This window comes from Amblyraja radiata, chromosome 23, assembly GCF_010909765.2.
Source record: "Amblyraja radiata isolate CabotCenter1 chromosome 23, sAmbRad1.1.pri, whole genome shotgun sequence".
In the NCBI taxonomy this organism is placed as follows: Eukaryota; Metazoa; Chordata; class Chondrichthyes; order Rajiformes; family Rajidae; genus Amblyraja; species Amblyraja radiata.
Window position 1 is genome coordinate 13,825,961 of NC_045978.1, and position 17,715 is coordinate 13,843,675.

Sequence of the window (17,715 nt, forward strand, 5' to 3'; positions counted from 1 at the left end):
CTATCGCACAGTTTACAAGCTGGTGTTTAGATAGAGCTATATAGAGTTAAAGATAGCGAATTCAGGGGATATGGCGAGAAGGCAGGAATGAGGTGCTGATTGTGAATGATCAGCCATGATCATATTGAATGGTGGTGCTGGCACTAAGGGCCGAATGGCCTACTCCTGCACCTATTGTCTATTGTCTATTGCACTAATGTGCATATCCCAATATTTCTGTCCATTGAAATTACTCTCTTATTAAACCACACACATTTTAATGCAGATTTACATCTGAAAACCATCCTGCCTAAAACACTATCAATCTTCTGAAAGACCATTCAGTAGAGTTTTTATATATGCTTAGAAATTATAGTCAGTTGTGAGTCAGGAACAACTCATCTAAAATTCAAGTATTTCCTTTGTTTCTATGATTACCATGTATTTTATTTAAACTGATATAATGACCTGACTAATGTTCTTCACTTTTTGGAATCAGAATTATGTTAGCTGGATCCCTCAAACAGCATGCTCTGCATTTATATATCCCCTTGCAATTATTATCCACATCTCAGGATATCTCTTGACTGATGTCGCAGAGAATTTTAGAGAGAATCTTCTAGTCTAGGTTCTTTTGAAATATTTTCACTCTTTTTCTTAGTGACATGTATTATATAATCCAAAATTTGAACCACTAAAGCGGGGGTCCTTGTGTCCCAACATTCATGAAAAAAATGAAAATATGCTATTTTTAAAAAGTCTTTGCCTTACCTTGTGCAACTTGCATAATAAAGCTTTATTTTTTAACATTTTATTTGTATCATGATAATTGAAGTCTTTCCCATGCTTTTTTTACCACTATGGTTGTGATTTTGCAAATGTTCTTAACAATTGTTGAATTAATCACAATAATTAGTTTTTTTTCTCCATGTTGTAAGGAAAGTGCAAATCTGTCACTATTGCTCCCTTCATTTTTGTTTTAATATGTGGTTGCATATTTATAGCAACTATGTGTATGAAAATTCAGCAAGAATTGTGTTTAATATAAAGGTAGCACATGGTTAGCTGTGGTGTTTAGGTTTATTATAGATTGTCCCATGCAATGAGACAAAGTGAAAAGCTTTGTTTTGTGTGATTTTTAATCAAATAATTTAATATGTACATGAATACAATCAAGCTAAACATAAACACATTAGGTGGAGGGAAGAGAAAGATACGGTATTTAGAATATACATGTAGCTCTCTGCATTGTAAGGAATGAAACTACTATGTAGACAATAGGAGAATATAGACTACAGTAAAACAGACCAGATGGGGGGAAAGATGGTGTTCGTTATTACCGATTGTCCACTGCAACCGATTAAGGGGGTAATAATATGTACAGTACTAGAGGAAAAACAGCTAATAATCATACACTACACAATAAAGAGTAAAGGACACCATATAAACAATACTTTGGGATGGTACAGCATAGAAACAGGCCCTTTCAGCCCACAGGGCCCACGCTGACCAGCGATCCCCACACATTAACACTATTCTAACACTAGGGGCAATTTTTACATTTATCAAGCCAATTAACCTACATACCTATACGTCTTTGGAGTGTGGGAGGAAACTGAAGATCTCGGAGAAAACCCATGCAGGTCACGGGGAGAATGTATGAACTCCGTGCAGACAGCACCTGTAGTCAGGATCGAACCCGGGTCTTCGGCGCTGCATTCGCTGTAAGGCAGCAAATCTACCGCTGCGTCACCGTTGCATTTCGTTAGGATGCAGCACATCCCAGAATTATTGCCTCTGTCTGCCCGCTAATCACTTCCTTTAGTAGAGCTCGCAATGAAATGTTTGCTTTAGTCATCAGGAGCTAAGCATATGAACAGTGTGGCCTGCCCAATGCAGTTGGCTGAGAATGACTAGGGGCATAACACTGGGGAGAGGACATTGAAGGTCGTACACTTATCGATTTGGTGAATTTTGAGGAGACAGTGTGGTGGTATCTTTCCAGTACTTTAAGATCCAGCTTTAGGTAGTCTGGGAATCAGTGGCATACAGGAGGGCAGGGATTAGTGCTGCATGTAGACCATGAGTTTGTTCTCCTGGCATGAGTTCTTGGGTCAATAAATATCCTTTTACTTAATTGAGGAAAGGCTGTGCCGGTGCATTGAACACTGTGGTCAGTGTCTGCCTTTAGATTTCTCATACTACCCGAGATATGGGAAATGGTCCACAATTTCCATGGTCTTGCAGTGATCCTTTATTGGTGAAGTGCAATGTGGTGCAGCCTGGGCAAGTTGGTGGAGGATCTTTGTCCTCTGGTCATTCAGTGCAAAGCCCTTCCCCTCATTTGCTTCAGTGGAAGCATCAACAATGGCTTGGAGCTCGGACTGAGCCAGTGCAAAATCTCGACTACTGAACCTTGTAGTCAGCATTGGTTGAATATCTTCTCTTCAAGTTCAAGATCAAGCTCAAGTTCAAGTTTGCATTTATTGTCACTTAACCAATTAAGGTAGTGAAATTTGAGTTCTCTTTAGCTCTGCCATAGGAGGTTTGTGGGAGATATAAAATTTTAGCACGTAAGATTGAGAAAAGTGTTTGAGCAAAGACTTGTTTGCCACTGATCTTCACTGAGAATGGTTCTATTGTAGATTTATTGGTTATTATTTGCTCGCATGCCTCATAGAGCAGGCACAGGATGGACGAACATTCCTGTCATTAGCCACATTTGATGAGGGTGTTCCAAGGTCCTTACTTGCTACAATTTTATATCTCCTTTCCATTTAATGAAGTCAAACAGTTTGTTAAGGTTAAACATATATTTTTTTCCCCTGGATTTTTCTTCGAATTGGTACATGGTACAGATCTTGTTCGACATGGATGAATTGGGCCAAAGGCCCTGTTTCCATGTTCCATGAAATGTCAATTGTGCTTCTTGAGGGGAAGAATTCACACTGTAATTTGGCGAAGAGCTCTTCAGCCACTGTGATGAGGCAGTTGAGGAAGAATTTGGGAAGGGTTTTTCTAGAAGTCAACAGCGGGGAGATCGCTTTATAGTTACTAGAGTCGGACACATTTTCCTTCTTGCAGATGGTCATGGTTACAACATCAGTAAGGTCCATTGGTATATCTTTCCTTTCCTAGATATGGACAAAGAGACAATGGATTTCTGATTGAAACTCTCACTGCCGAATTGTCAACGACAGAGATGCAGTTGAATAGGTTTTTGAAGCAGTTTTCATGTATGGTTTTCATGTTGCAAAGCCTTATACAATTTATTCTGTTGTTTTTACATTGGCACGCAGCAGAAACCATTGTTAGATTATTACTGCTCTCCCAGTCCCAATCAAAAGCTCATTCTGGACTTTAATAGGAAATGAAACAAGTAGCCTTATAAACTTGATAATCTCAAAACAACAAAATAATCGTATTCTCTGCAAAATTCCATCTTGGGAAATGCAGTCACGCATGTACATAAACAAAACATGTATTTCAAACTCTAACGTAATTAAGAGCATACTGAGATTTTCAATACACGTTACTTTGATAATTTAAGTTAATAGGGTAGAGAAGATGCCAACAGGGATTGCCACTGAATCATTAGCATTAATTTGGGTATAGTTTCACAATTTTCCCCTTCTCCCTCTCTTCGCTGTGCCCCATTGGGAATCAGACCCATATCTCCCCTTCCTGCCTCCACTTACATCCCTTCCTCTGGCTTCACAATTCACACTTCCATCCTTAGCTTAAACTTGGCCTTTGTCCAATCATCTGCCAATGAAAAAAAAGCCATTATCCACCCATCCCTGACCAGACTTTGTCCTGCCCCCACCACTTCCCGCTTTCTCCACCACCACCACAAACCGTCTGAAGAAGGGTTCTGACCTGAAACATCACCTTTCCATGTTCTCCAGATATGCTGCCTGACCTGCTAAGTTACTCCAGAATTTATGTTTTTTTCATGTAAACCAGCATCTGGAGTTCCTTGTATCTCCATGTTCACCGACTGATGAATACCACAATGTTGCTGTATAACATGGAGACAAACCTATTGCAACAAAAGTAATAAATGAATAAAGCATGTCCTCAGATCAGATTTCATTCAGCAGGATATGCTAATTAGAAAATAAAATTCCTCGTATATCAAAAATGTGTGAGCTTGCTGTGTACATTCTGTAAGATGTGCCATAATTTCAGGAGAACTGCATATTAATACAATATGCTGATTAGTTTATCTTGCACAAATTAAGTTAATAAATCAAATGCACTATCTATTTATCATATGGTTTAATTTATCCCGTCTGAACTGCTTAATGTTTGCAGTATTTTTTATTATTATGTCTGATTTCAAGCATTTACTGCTTTTTGATTTGTAGTATAATCGACATCTGGCTTTTAAGTAGTGTCGGCACCAAAATAAGAAATACACACTTTTCTGTAAGTCCATTTCATAATATTACAAACGTATTCACACAAGTGTTCCACCTTCTGGATGAGTGATCCATTACAATGAAGTATACACAGTTGATGCTATTAAATCCAATACATTAATACAAACAGAATGACTGTGGAATGGGGTCCATGAGACGTAGAAGTAATTGTAATGGAACAGTTGAGGGAATGGGCATGGAGATATTGTGAGGACAGAACTGCAGGTGCTGGTTTATACCGAAGATAGGCACAAAATGCTGGAGTAACTCAGCGGATCAGACAGCATCTCTGGAGGAAAGGAATAGGTGACGTTTCTGAAGAAGGGTCACGATCCAAAATATCACCTATTCCTTTTCTCCAGAGATACTGACTGACACGCTGAGTTCCTCCTCCATTTTTTGTTTATCTTTGGAAATATTGCTTTTTGTTCTAGAAATATTACTAGTATGGCACAGTAATACATCTAGTGGCTCCAGTGGCTCGAAATGAATCCTGACCTCCCATTCTGTTGGTGTATTGCTTTCACGTTCTTCTTGTGAATACGTAGTTTCTCCTCCCAGACATTCCAGTTTCTTCTCACATTCCAAAGGCATATGGGTTTATAACTTAATTGGCTATTACAAATTACCCTGAGTGTATAGTAGTGTGTAATTGATTGGTAGAATCTGGGAGGATTGATGGGGGTGTAAGGAGAATAGATTAAAGGAACAATTAGTGGGGAATGGGATTACTTTCAGCTGGCCTAGACTCAGAGGGCTGAACCGCTCTCCTTCTGTGTGATAAGGAAAGCAGTAAATGCGTAAGTTCATAAGTTCTAGGAGCAGAATTTGGCCATTCATCTCATCGTCTATTCCGCCATTCATTCATGGCTGATCTACCTTTCCCTCTCAACCCCATTCTCCTGCTTTCTCCCCATAACCCCTGACACCTTACTAATCAAGAAATCAAGAATGCATTTAGATGTAAAGGCAATCTGAACATTAATTATTAAGCAATACCCAACATTTCTCACCAAATGCTGCACTGGATTACTAAGCAATAATTACATCCTCCTGGCAGAGTTGTTGCGATTTTTTGTTTTAACATGTATATTTTATATAGTCTTAACATATTAATCGCAAGAGGAGTTGGTTTATGCATCCAGTTTCTTGGCATGGTTATACCTACTTGTAAGGCAAAGGCTGAGGCACGTTATTGTTTTCTTTCTGAAGGTTAATGAGGCATGGTATTGGGAGACTGTAAATAGGCTTGTTCACTGGTGTACAGAGAGAACATCAAGTCAAGTCAAGAAGTTTATTCGTCACATACACATACGAGATGTGCAGTGAAATGAAAAATGTTGTGTCCTATGAACCTTCAAGTGCAAATCACAGCCTGATTGGTATTTCTCCACCTTTACATCAATAAGTTTCAATGATATGTCTTTGATTAAAGTTTCTAGTTTAGTTTCCAGATACAGCAAGGAAACAGGCTCTTCGGCCCACCAAGTCCGCGCCGACCAGCGATCCCGGTACACTACCACTATCCCAAGAACGGAACTCACTATCAAAACATGGAGGGGACGGGGGACACAATTTTTTAGCGGCCGCGCGCGCATGTGCACACTGACACACGCACGCGAGGCTTTGGAGGCTCAATCCAGCGCTAAATGCAGCTCAACTGCCTGTCTCACAGGGTTAACCAACAGCCCTCTCTGGACTGACGGGATACCAGCGCTGCTTCTCCACGCTGGCCATATTTCCTGCAAGCCCAGGCAGGTTAACCTGGCGGGGATGTCGCCCACCTCTCAAAACATGGGGGGGACGTGTCCCCTCTGGCCCCCCCGGGTTTTCCGCCCCTGCACTATCCTACACCCTAAGGACAGTTTACAATCCTTACTGAAACCAAATAACCGATAAACCTGTACGTCTTTGGAGTGTGTGAGGAAACCAGTGCACCTGGGGAAAACCCACGTTGTCACGGGGAGAACATACAAACTCCATACCGGCAGCGCCCATTGTCAGGATCATACCCCAGTCTCTGGAGCTGTAAGGCAGCAACTCTACCACTGCACCACCATGGCGTCCTGCTAAAGGGATAGCATATAAATGCAGATGGCTGAGGAAAGATGTTGGAAGCAATGAGTGGGTAAGGGATTGTTTCTTTTAAATTAGTAACAGTAATCTCCTTTGATATGAAACAAAAGCATTAAATTGGCTGCAAATTCAGTCTAAAGAAGGGTCCTGATCCAAAACATTACCTGTCCATTTCCCTCTACAGATGTTGCCTGACCTGCTTTCCTCCACAATTTGTTTTTTCATGTTCAAATGAAAATATTCATATTACTATGATTTTCATTCTATTGCAACTTTATTGAATTTCCTCATGGAGTTCTAAAAGATGGGTTAATTTGTGATCAACTGATGAAAGGACCTGACTAGTAGCACAGTGCCCCTGGTTACTTTTGAAAAGGTCTATCAGATAGCAACACTAATGAAGACTACAACATGAAGTACAAAAGAGCTACAAATGGCTCATGTTGCATGAAGTCTCTGCACAACAGAGCAGATGGCTGAGTCAGAGAGAAGAGTCTGCATTTGAGAGATGCAATTATAATCATCCATAGGAAATATTCATATTCCAAACAGTCATCTGTTATAGATACCACTGTAGACTTTAGAGATACAGTGTGGAAACAGGCCCTTCGGCCCACCAAGTCTGCACCGACCAGCGATCACCCTGTACACTAGCACCATCCTATACACTCATGACATGTTACATTTTTTAGAGAAGCCACGTATCCTACATTCCTGTACGTTGCAGGAATGTGGGAGGAAACCAGAGCACCCCAAAAAGCACCACACGGTCACAGGGAGAACATCCAAACTCCATACAGACAGAGACCATATCAGGATCCAACCTGGGTCTCTGGCGCTGTAAGGCAGCAAATCTACTACTGTGCCGCCCTGAACCTACCAATTATATTGCAACAACATATGAGTCATAGCCCAGGTTCAAGGCAAGGTGCAACATTTTACGATGCAGGTCCAAGATTTCAAGACTCAAGTTTTAATCCAGGTTCGATGCTGACCATATTGAGATGAAAACTGAAAGTCTCTTTTAGCAGCCAGGGAACATTTGCAGCATTTCAACTGTATGCCTCTAAGGAAAAGCACAATCTAATTGAAAATGCATTTGGGAGAAATTCTCCAAAAGTTGAGGCAAACAGAATGTTTTGTGAGCATAAAAGAATTCAGTAACACAAAATAATATAATAGATCAACCTTAATGGTAACGGAGTGGCTGCTGGAACTGAGGTTGAATTGCAGAAACCAATACAGAGATGGCAAATTTATTTGACAAATTGGTGCAAAAATGTCAAAATCATCCACAGAGGGCTAGATGGTACATATAGATTTTCTCAGTAGAAGTTAACGGTGGGCAAGATTTAGTTTAGTACAACTGTCAGAGTACAAAAGGGACAAGATTGGCATTTTATGATGACAAGTGTTGGATCAATGACAATGTCTGAGTTTTGAATCCTCATACCAACGTGCATAAAGATGAAGGAGAAAATTGGAACTGTTATTGTTTTTTTTACAAACTATTATTGTTTTAAATTAAATCAACAGTGTGTATGTGGATTACACATTACCAGCAGGTATGCCACAGAATTATCAAATGTATAGCATTGAAACAACTGTTCAGCCCTTGCACCCAATTTTGCACCCATTGTCCCCTTCAACAGATATCCCTCCCTCAGGCTTTACATTTCAATCCTCTTCGTCTTTCCTTATCTGATACCATTTAGTCTCCTTTTCATCTTGTGCCTTTGGTGCTTACTCCACCCATTTGCCAATCACCCCATACATGACTCCACCTATCACTTGCCAGACTTTGCCTCAAACACCTCTTATTTCCAGCTTTTACCCTTGCTCCATTAGCCTGAGGAAGGGTCCTGATCTGAACTGTCATCTGTCCATTCCCTCCACAGATGCCTATGTTTTAAGCTCAACATTCCAGCATCTACAGTTTAGTTTTAGTTTAGTTTAGCTTAGTTTAGAGATACAGCACAGAAACAGGCCCTTCGGCCCACCGAATCCGCACCGATCAGCGATCCCCGCACATTAACACTACCCTACACACACTAGGGACTATTTACACTTATACCAAGCCAATTTACCTACAAACCTGTACGTCTTTGAAGTGTGGGAGGAAACCGAAGATCTCAAAGAAAACCCATGCGGTCACAGGGAGAATATACAAACTCAGTACAGACAGCATCCGTAGTCATGATCGAATCTGCGTCTCCAGCACTTCAAACGCTGTATCAACTCAACCGCTGCATTACTGTGTCACCGTATTGTGGTTTCATTCACCCAACTCAACCACATCAACCAGTGGCACCCCTCTGTGATCATCCTGTCTTCCATTTCTTAACCTTCTATGCCTAAGTGATTGAAGTGATTAAGTCACTCCTTAACTGATGCGAGTAGCCCAACTTTAACCCAACTTCTCTCAGACAGTGCCCCTCTGGAAAGCATGGCCTGAAGGTCCCCTTCATATCCCCACTGAATCTTTTACCACCTTGGAGGATGGAGGAGGTTGTGTGCAATAACCATAACTGGAAAATGCAAATAAGTAGAGGGAACATGCATAGCTTAAGCATTCAGCCTTGTTAATAATTATTCTTTATTAAAAGTTGTGTCCTTTTGTATGTGTAAGTACCACATACAGAATGCATTGGGGGCATGAGCTTTTTTGTTATGTTAAATCAGAAGTGAAACACTGATGGGGACTGTTCAGAAAGGTTACCATTGTGGCTGCTATTTTGTTATAGCCAGGCAGGTCTTTGCAGATTAAAGTTATGATCTGTACATAGCAAACCTCTAAGAAAGTATATTTTGTGGTGTCAGGGACAGACGCTTGGCCAACATCGACTACACTGACACATTTGTGGTAGGGTGAATTCACGTGATAAGTTTTCTATATAGTGAAGGTCAATAGTGATGAGAAGGCCTGGGTCCAGGTCCTTATAGGGACAACATTGCTTGTCATCTGTGGGCTAATGAGGAGGTGCTGGCAGTCTTGGGTTTGGCCCAGAAGCTCAGCCTTTGCCTTAAAGAGGAGGTCCTGGCCATCTCAGGTTTGTCCAAACTGCTCAGTCTCAGCCTCACAGACGAGGAACTGGGCATCTTGGCTTGTCCTGTCAGCTCAGTCTCTGCTTTGAAGAGGTGACCCTCGTGGTTTTGGGCTTGTCCTGGCTGCTCAGTTTCAAAGGAGCCACAGTCCCTCATCGTCTGTGGGCAGGTGAGGAGGCGCTGTTGGTCTTGAGCTTGCCCCAGTGGCTCAGTCTTGGTCCCAAAGGGAGGCACTGGCTGGTTTTGGCAGCTGTCTTCCTTCAATCAGGCAAAAGAGAAATCCAACTGGGAGGGAAGCAGCCTACATTCTCCCTTCCTCTCTTCTGCTTTCACTTCTGCTTCTTCTGCTTCCTCTCACACCCTGCATATTCAGACTGAAGAAGGGTTCCAACCCACAAATCCACATGGTTAGCAACAGTTCTGAGTCCCTGCCGGGGAACAGTCCCTCGTCATCTGTTGGGAGGTGAGGAGGTGCTGGCAGTTTCAGTCCTGTCCCAGCAGCTCAGTCTTGCATCAAACTTGCAAAGAGAGACACAGTCAATGGGGGTCCCCTGCATTTTTCCTCTCCGTCATCTGGCTGGAATTGCCTTGGTTTTTAGGAAGTAGAGTTGATGAGGTGCCATAGTAGTTGCTCCTTTGACTGTGGCTCCAGCTCAGTCTAGGGCGCTGTCCAAGGTGCTGGTGTTTCACTGTGCATAGGTCAGCAGCAAAAAATAAAAAATTATACACTTGCCAACTAGTTTTGCCGAATCTTACACTGACCATATTTTTTCTCGTACTGCTTTCTGACTTCAAATTCACCTCAGAGTATAATCAACGATCATATATGGAGCTGGTTCCATTGTGGAAAGATTTAGTTATTCAAAATGATAAACATTATTGTCATGTTTATTTGCTTGGTTGTCATCTCCTGACAAAGAGCAGACTGCATATTAATGTCAATTAACTTCATCGTCACCTGTAAATATTTCAGTGTAGCCAAGTAATATTAATATCATGCGTTGCAAATGTATGCATGCATCATGATTACTTGTTAATCTATTGAGAATGCTCTTGTTTATCTATCCCTTGGCACTCCTCCACAGCTGTAAAATCCAAAGCTACTTTAATTAAAAGAAGATATACAATAAAGTGGAGGCACACTGTTTTCTTGTTTAATTTATTTTCCATTGGGACAGTCAGTAATGAATGCTTCTAGTGATTAATAATCAGCTAAATTAGTGATCTAATTTGATTACTCTATTTGCCAGCTTCTGTTATTGACATTTACCTGAGGTGAGTCAGCCAATAAATGCAAAAGTAATTTGCGACTGATTCTGATTATAACATTTCTACTAAATTATCCATGAATATGCATTATGCTTTGCTTTGTTTAAGTGAAAGCTTCCGAGAAAGCTTTGGTTATCAAAATGTAGGTGGAAAGTATATTGTTCGTTGAAAAATAATTATTACCACTAGAATAAATAGCTCACTTTCAGACTTAGACAATAGACAATAGGTGCAGGAGTAGGCCATTCAGTCCTTCAAGTCAGCACCACCATTCACTGTGATCATGGCTCTCTCCATTTAGTAAAAATACTTAATTTATCAAATATATTTTAGTACAGATAGCATTAATTTAAAACCCAATATAAGTATGTATGGTAGATACAAAGTGCTGAAGTAACTCAGTGGGACAGGCATCATCTCTGGAGAGAAGGAAAGGATGACGTTTTGGCCCATTCATTCTTTCCGGAGATGCTGCCTGTCTTGGTGAGTTACTCCAGCACTTTGTGTCTATCTTCGGTTTAACCAGCATCTGCAGTTCCTGTCTACATGTAAGCATTTATTATATTAACCGTATTCTTTTCTCTCCAATTGTCCGAAAAAAATATTTATATTTGTTTTCAAAATAAATGGTTGTGAGAGGATGTAAATCTATTTGTTTTGGTTTTATATTCTTGCTAATTTGCTCCAGTTTATTCATTTTCATTTTATTCATCTTCATTCCGATAAGCTTCTAAGCCAAAATATTATGAAATGTTTATTGTATGCTTTCTGTCAATATAATTGAGTAAATATTTCCACTATAAGGTCAGGTATCTCCATCATCCAAGTCCAGATAATCAAGATATTAGTTGGCAAGAGTAAAGGTTTATTGGCCAGCAACCTCAGAGTTAATGACAATTTCACAAAATCAAACTGCACATCATACTGGTATAGTAAAGAGACAAAACTCCAACTGTTTTAGCAGAAATCCAACAGTCTAAATATTAGATTGCTGAGTTAGTGGGATTCTTGTGAGAGAAACCCAACTTTAAATATCCTTCCCCCCCCCCAAAAAAAAATGTTTTGAATTTGATTATGGTGGCCATTTGTCTAGCTATTCCATTCTCCTTTCTTTATAATGAATGGGATTTTTTAAATTCCCAATGATTTCAAACAGGAACTCCAAGAAAGGGTGAAAAAATGGCCAAACACAGAATCTTCAGAATGAAGAAGGGTCTCGACCCGAAACCAGAGGTGTTGCCTGTCCCGCGGAGTTACTCCAGCATTTTGTGTCTTTCATCTTAACTATGTTTAGTCCAGTAGAGTGACTCCTATCAATTTGGATTTGAACTTTCTGCAGGATTGCCATTTATTTGCAGGCTTTCCAGAAAACCGTAAGAATCTCAATAGTCAATATTTTAGAGTATGCTTTCAATACTCCTGCATCGGGTAGAGTTTGATGCATAAATAATGGACGGAAAGAAGCACTGAACAAAGCCGAAAATAAGCCCTTGAAACCATAAGAAATACTAACAAGGCAAGAAACAGTTAGAAGATGAAAAGCATGGGAAGAAGCATTGATATTTTGTAGTTCACTGTTATTCGACTGTGTGCTCCGTGAATACTTGCAGTGAACCTTTCCCTTTAGCAAGGTGGTGCATTAGTTTTCAAATACACCAGTTAATTGACATCAAGGTGAATTCCAGAGGCATGCGAATTAATCATGTAGTTGTGAAAAGCCACAGTCTTTTTTTTGCAATCCAGTTGTCCTGTTTATTGTTTGGAACTTTTGAATGTAAGAAGCTGATCTGCTTTGTTGCAAAATACTTAACTATTGTGAGCTGGATATTGGCCATTTGAAAAAAAAACACAATCAAATTAGACCATTTGTACATGTCTATGTTACAAACTATTTTGACAAGGTGTTTAACCACAGGAGGGATGGTACTGCAGGAGGATCATGCCAGCTGGCTTTACTTTGTCTCTTTCTGTTTCTTTCATTTGGTTTAGCGAAAAAAAGAATGAAAAATAACGTCTGCTTAAAATACTAGAGTGCTGACTCTTTCGAGTAGTCTGCTGGTAATAAAAGTCAGTGTCAAATGGAACCAAATGCAACTGTGGAAAAGTGTCATCCGTTTCTGCTTTAGAGCAATTCCCTTGAAGTATGCCTGACATTGTTTGATTGCCTGAACCATTCAATGGATAAAAATCCACGAGCGAGGTTGCATTCAGAATAATTTCAATTTGACTGAGATGAGAAGCATTCAAATACAATATAATTGACAAAATCTCCGTTTGTTGATAACCGTGGACACCTGGAGTGAACCTTTCCCCTTTTAACCAAGTATGAAATGTCAAACCTTACACTACGGTTACAGTTGATTCAGTTTAATAATATATTTTGCACTATGCATTTGAGTGATTAAAAAGTTAGTGTGTCGCAGATAATCAGATCCAGTATAATGGACTCCATTCAGATTATGTGCTTCTGGCTGCCAAGCCTATTATTTCGACATGATTGCAAAGCTATGCATTAAATGTGATGTGTAGCTACTTGGATATTATTTTCTTCTTGCTTGAACTCCCAGAAAATGAAAAACAATTCTCGCTCTCACATTGAACTTAGAAATTTTCAGCATGAAATATGTATGCGCATCTATTGAGCATTCAGCAGGTCGCGATCAATAGAACATTTCTTAAAATAATACAATATGTTGATCAAGTGTCTGTTAATGAGCAAGATTTTAGTGTTAATAGCAATGATCCAAATAGTGCTCAACATTAATTATGATTTTACTTCGGAGTCACGTGAGTGACTACGTGAAGAACCCCGAAGGACGCATGCGTGTCATATTGCTACACGCATTGCAACGAGTCACAGCAGGGGGAACAACGTTCCCTTAGCGGCAGAATTTGAAAGCCGGGAACAGCAGGTAAGGAGACTCTGCGTTCCTTCCACTTACCTTACAGGTGGAGACATGGACCAGATCCACGAAGGCTGCGAAAAAGCTGGCGGGGGAGAACCGCGGAGTTGCGGGCAGCCGGCAGCAGCAGCCAACGGCACGCCAATCTCCCGAAATGGGAGCAGCTGTGCCCGACTTCGCTCCCGCACCGGCCACGGCCGGGCGGTAAAGCGAAGCAAAAAACTAACAGAGTCGTTGACTCCGATGAGTCCGACTCTGAATAGCCGTGAGCGGCCAGTGCCCGTGAGCATTGGGGCCGGTTGGAGCGGCTTCAGGAGCAGCCGCGAGCGGCCAGTGCCCGTGCGCATTGGAGCCGGTTGGAGCGGCTGGGAGCGGGGAACAAGAGCAGCCGCGACGGCCAGTGCCCGTGAGCATTGGAGCCGGTTGGAGCGGCTGGGGGAACAGGAGCAGCCGCGAGTGGCCTATGCCCGAGAGCATAAGAGCCAGTTGGAGCGGCTGCTGGAGGAAATACTCCAAAGTGGCAGGCTCCGGGAGATGGAGGCTAGCCACAGTGGGCAGTTAGTAAGCCCCACAGCAGTACCTCTTGTGGGGCTGCACAGTGTTTCTCCCTCATCAGAGGGGAGCACGGAGGGTCAATTCTGGGCTGACCCTGAATAGGGGTGTGATCACCATACCCCTAGTATGCCTGGGGTGAAAGAAAACATGTTGGATATGGTGTCCCAGTTTATCCAACCCGACCAAACTGGCCTAAACCTGGAGCCGAAAATAGCGGCAAGCATTGACTACATGTCTTTTAACCAACTACAGGGACAGGCATTATCGGACACCACAACACGACACTTACCACCAGGGAACTGCAAGTCGCTAAATGTTCCCAGTGTCAACCAGTGCATCTGGAAACATGTCGGGGCATCAATTAGAACCAGGGACTTAAAAATACAGAAAGTCCTAAAAGTCCTAACAGCAGGAATTACGGCTTTTGCCCGCACATTGAATGAGCAAAACATGACCCAAGACCACCAAGATGCACTGGCTTTACTCTGCAACTCACAATACGAGTTAAACAATATTAGGGAAAGTGCTATCCAACCGGCTTTAGACCCCAAATTTGCAGGCCTCTGCAAACCTGGAACCTCCAAACCATCAATACTACTATTTGGAGAGGATTTATCAAAACAAGTCAAAGAACTTGACGAAGAGGCGAAAACCTGGGGCTCATAAAAGCAGCATCCAAAAGCTACTACGGCCAAAAACATCACCCCTACGCACCCACCAGTCGGCCAAGACAAACTGGAGAAAGCGCAAAAACCAGGAACACCCAACATCGGTCTTTTTTAGGCCATGGCCCAGACTGACCTTCCTGGAAAATGCGCAAGCCCTCAACACCAACCCAACAACAGACCCAGACAACGGCGCCTCAACGTCCACGGAGGATGCCGAAGAAGTAACACACCTACCACTGGTAATCATGGAGGTAGGTGGGTCTGGTTCCTTAAGAATTAAAGGGAGCATGGAAGTTGGTGGGAGATTACGATATTATTTGGATGCATGGAATAAGTTAACTACCGACACTTATATTCTAAGCAGTATCCAGGGTTATACCATAGAATTTATACAAAAACATAACCCTCCAGTTCAGCATGTACCGAACCGAATGTTCGTGCTCACAGGCATAGAAAAATCTAAAGCACATGCTGAATTACAGCGGCTATATAAAAAAGGAGTAATTGAGAAAACCCAACACGAATCACAGGAATTCGTGTCCAACATCTTTATAAAAAACAAGAAAGATGGTGGTTGCCGCATCATCATCGATTTGACTACTTTGAATACCTTTGTACAATATATTCATTTCAAGATGGAAACCTTTGTTACTGCTAAGCAATTGATTTCCGAAGGCTACTACATGGCAAGCATCGATTTAAAAGATGCTTACTATACAGTACCCACAAGAGATGACCACAGATGTTATTTAAAATTCAACATGATAGGTCAGCACATGGCAATACAGGGCACTACCTAATGGTCTAACATCAGCCCCCAGGCTGTTCACAAAAATTTTGAAACGAGCCCTAGCGTTACTGCGGAAACAAAAACACATGGTAATGGCATATCTAGATGACATACTTATTGTTGGCAAAACTTTGGGATTGGCTAAACAAGCGGTAACAGCCACAAAACAATTGTTTGAAAAACTGGGGTTTATCATCCATCCAGTTAAGTCTAAATTAACGCCTTCAACAAAAATGGATTATGTGGGGTTCACCATTAACTCAGTTCTCATGTCAGTGACTTTGCCGAAAGAAAAGGTTACAGCCTTAATAGAGGCTTGTGGCGAAATCATTGACATCACCAAACCATCCATTAGACTGGTAGCTAGAATAATTGGGAAGATAGTGGCTGCATTTCCAGCCACACAATTCGGACCTTTACACTATCGAAATTTACAGAGAGCAAAAATAAGAGCACTCAAAATTAATGGTGGCCATTTTGACAGACCAATGAAGCTACCAACAGAGGCCATAATGGAACTAAAATGGTGGGAACATAACATCAGGTATTGTTCCAATCCAATAATTATCAGCAACCCGTCTATGGTACTACAAACTGATGCCAGTGCACTTGGTTGGGGTGCTACCAATTCCATCTCCAGCTGTGGAGGGAGATGGAATGCACAGGAGGCATCATTATTACAAACACTGGGCATAAACTACCTGGAAATGTTAAGTGCATTCCATGGCCTTAAGTCATATTGTTCTGGGTTAAATCACCAGCATGTTAGACTACAAATTGACAACACCACCGTGGTAGCATATATCAACCATATGGGTGGAAACAAATCGACATCATGTGACAATCTGGCCAACACAATTTGGCAATGGTGTATCCAGAGAGATATTTGGATATCAGCTACCTACTTACCAGGTAAACTAAATTTAGTGGCAGACACCAGGTCACGCAAATTCAATGAAAACACTGAATGGATGTTGGATAAAAATGTATTTGCTGAAATTACAGCATGGTATGGAACACCAGATATCGATCTTTTCGCATCCAGGCTCAATCACCAGTTATCAAATTATGTTTCATGGGAACCAGACCCTGGGGCAGCGGCAACAGATGCATTGTCGCTGCATTGGGGGAAATAGTTTATTTATGCATTCCTTCCTTTCTGCCTTATCAGTCGGGTATTAAGGAAAATACAGGATCCTGACCACCTGCTTCACGGTATGGTACAGCAGCTGCACTGTTGCGGACAGGAAGGCACTACAACGGGTGGTGAAAACCGCGCAGCACATCATCGGTGCCCCGCCCCCTGCCATGGATGGCCTCCACCGAAAACGGTGTCTGAGACGGGTTGGGAAGATCATTAAAGACCCCTCCCACCCCAACCATGGACTGTTTGCCCTCCTCCCATCAGGGAGGCGGTACAGGATCCTCAGGTCTCATACCAGCAGGATGAGGAACAGCTTCTACAATTATACCATCACATTGCTGAACTCGGAGTCCCGCCGATAGATTTCTCCGGTCCCTCCGTCCCCATTGTTTAATTATTCTGTATTTTTGATTATTCTGTATCTTCTTTTTTTTAAATTTCTATATGCACTACTACTACGGACTGACGCAAAACTGCATTTTGTTGTACCCATACTTAGTATTTGTGCAATGACATTAAAGTTGAATTGAATTGAATTGAATACAGCAAGACTCTGCGTCTGGTATTTTGATAGTACCCGATTGGCCTACTCAACCATGGTTCCCGGTGATACTAGACATGGTATTAGAACCATGCATCACCATCCATCATAGACCTAATTTACTGGTCCATCCGGTAACAAAGGAAAGATCACCCACAGATCTATGAACATCCCGTCTGTTCTAGAATTCCTGGCAAGCCTCCATTACGATGAGAGGCTCAGTCATAGTGCCATCAACTGCGCCAGAAGTGCTCTGTCAACATACCTGTGGCAAGGAACAGAGCGGCATTCTGTTGGGACACACCCTGGTAACCAAACTCA

General features: G+C 41.7%; 1 protein-coding gene across 2 annotated transcripts in view; it reads left to right on the forward strand.

Moving 5' to 3' along the window:
- dok5 (docking protein 5) overlaps nucleotides 1-17,715 on the forward strand; it is a 277,194-nt gene that overhangs the window by 202,088 nt on the left and 57,391 nt on the right. The gene's annotated exons all lie outside the window — the stretch shown is intronic.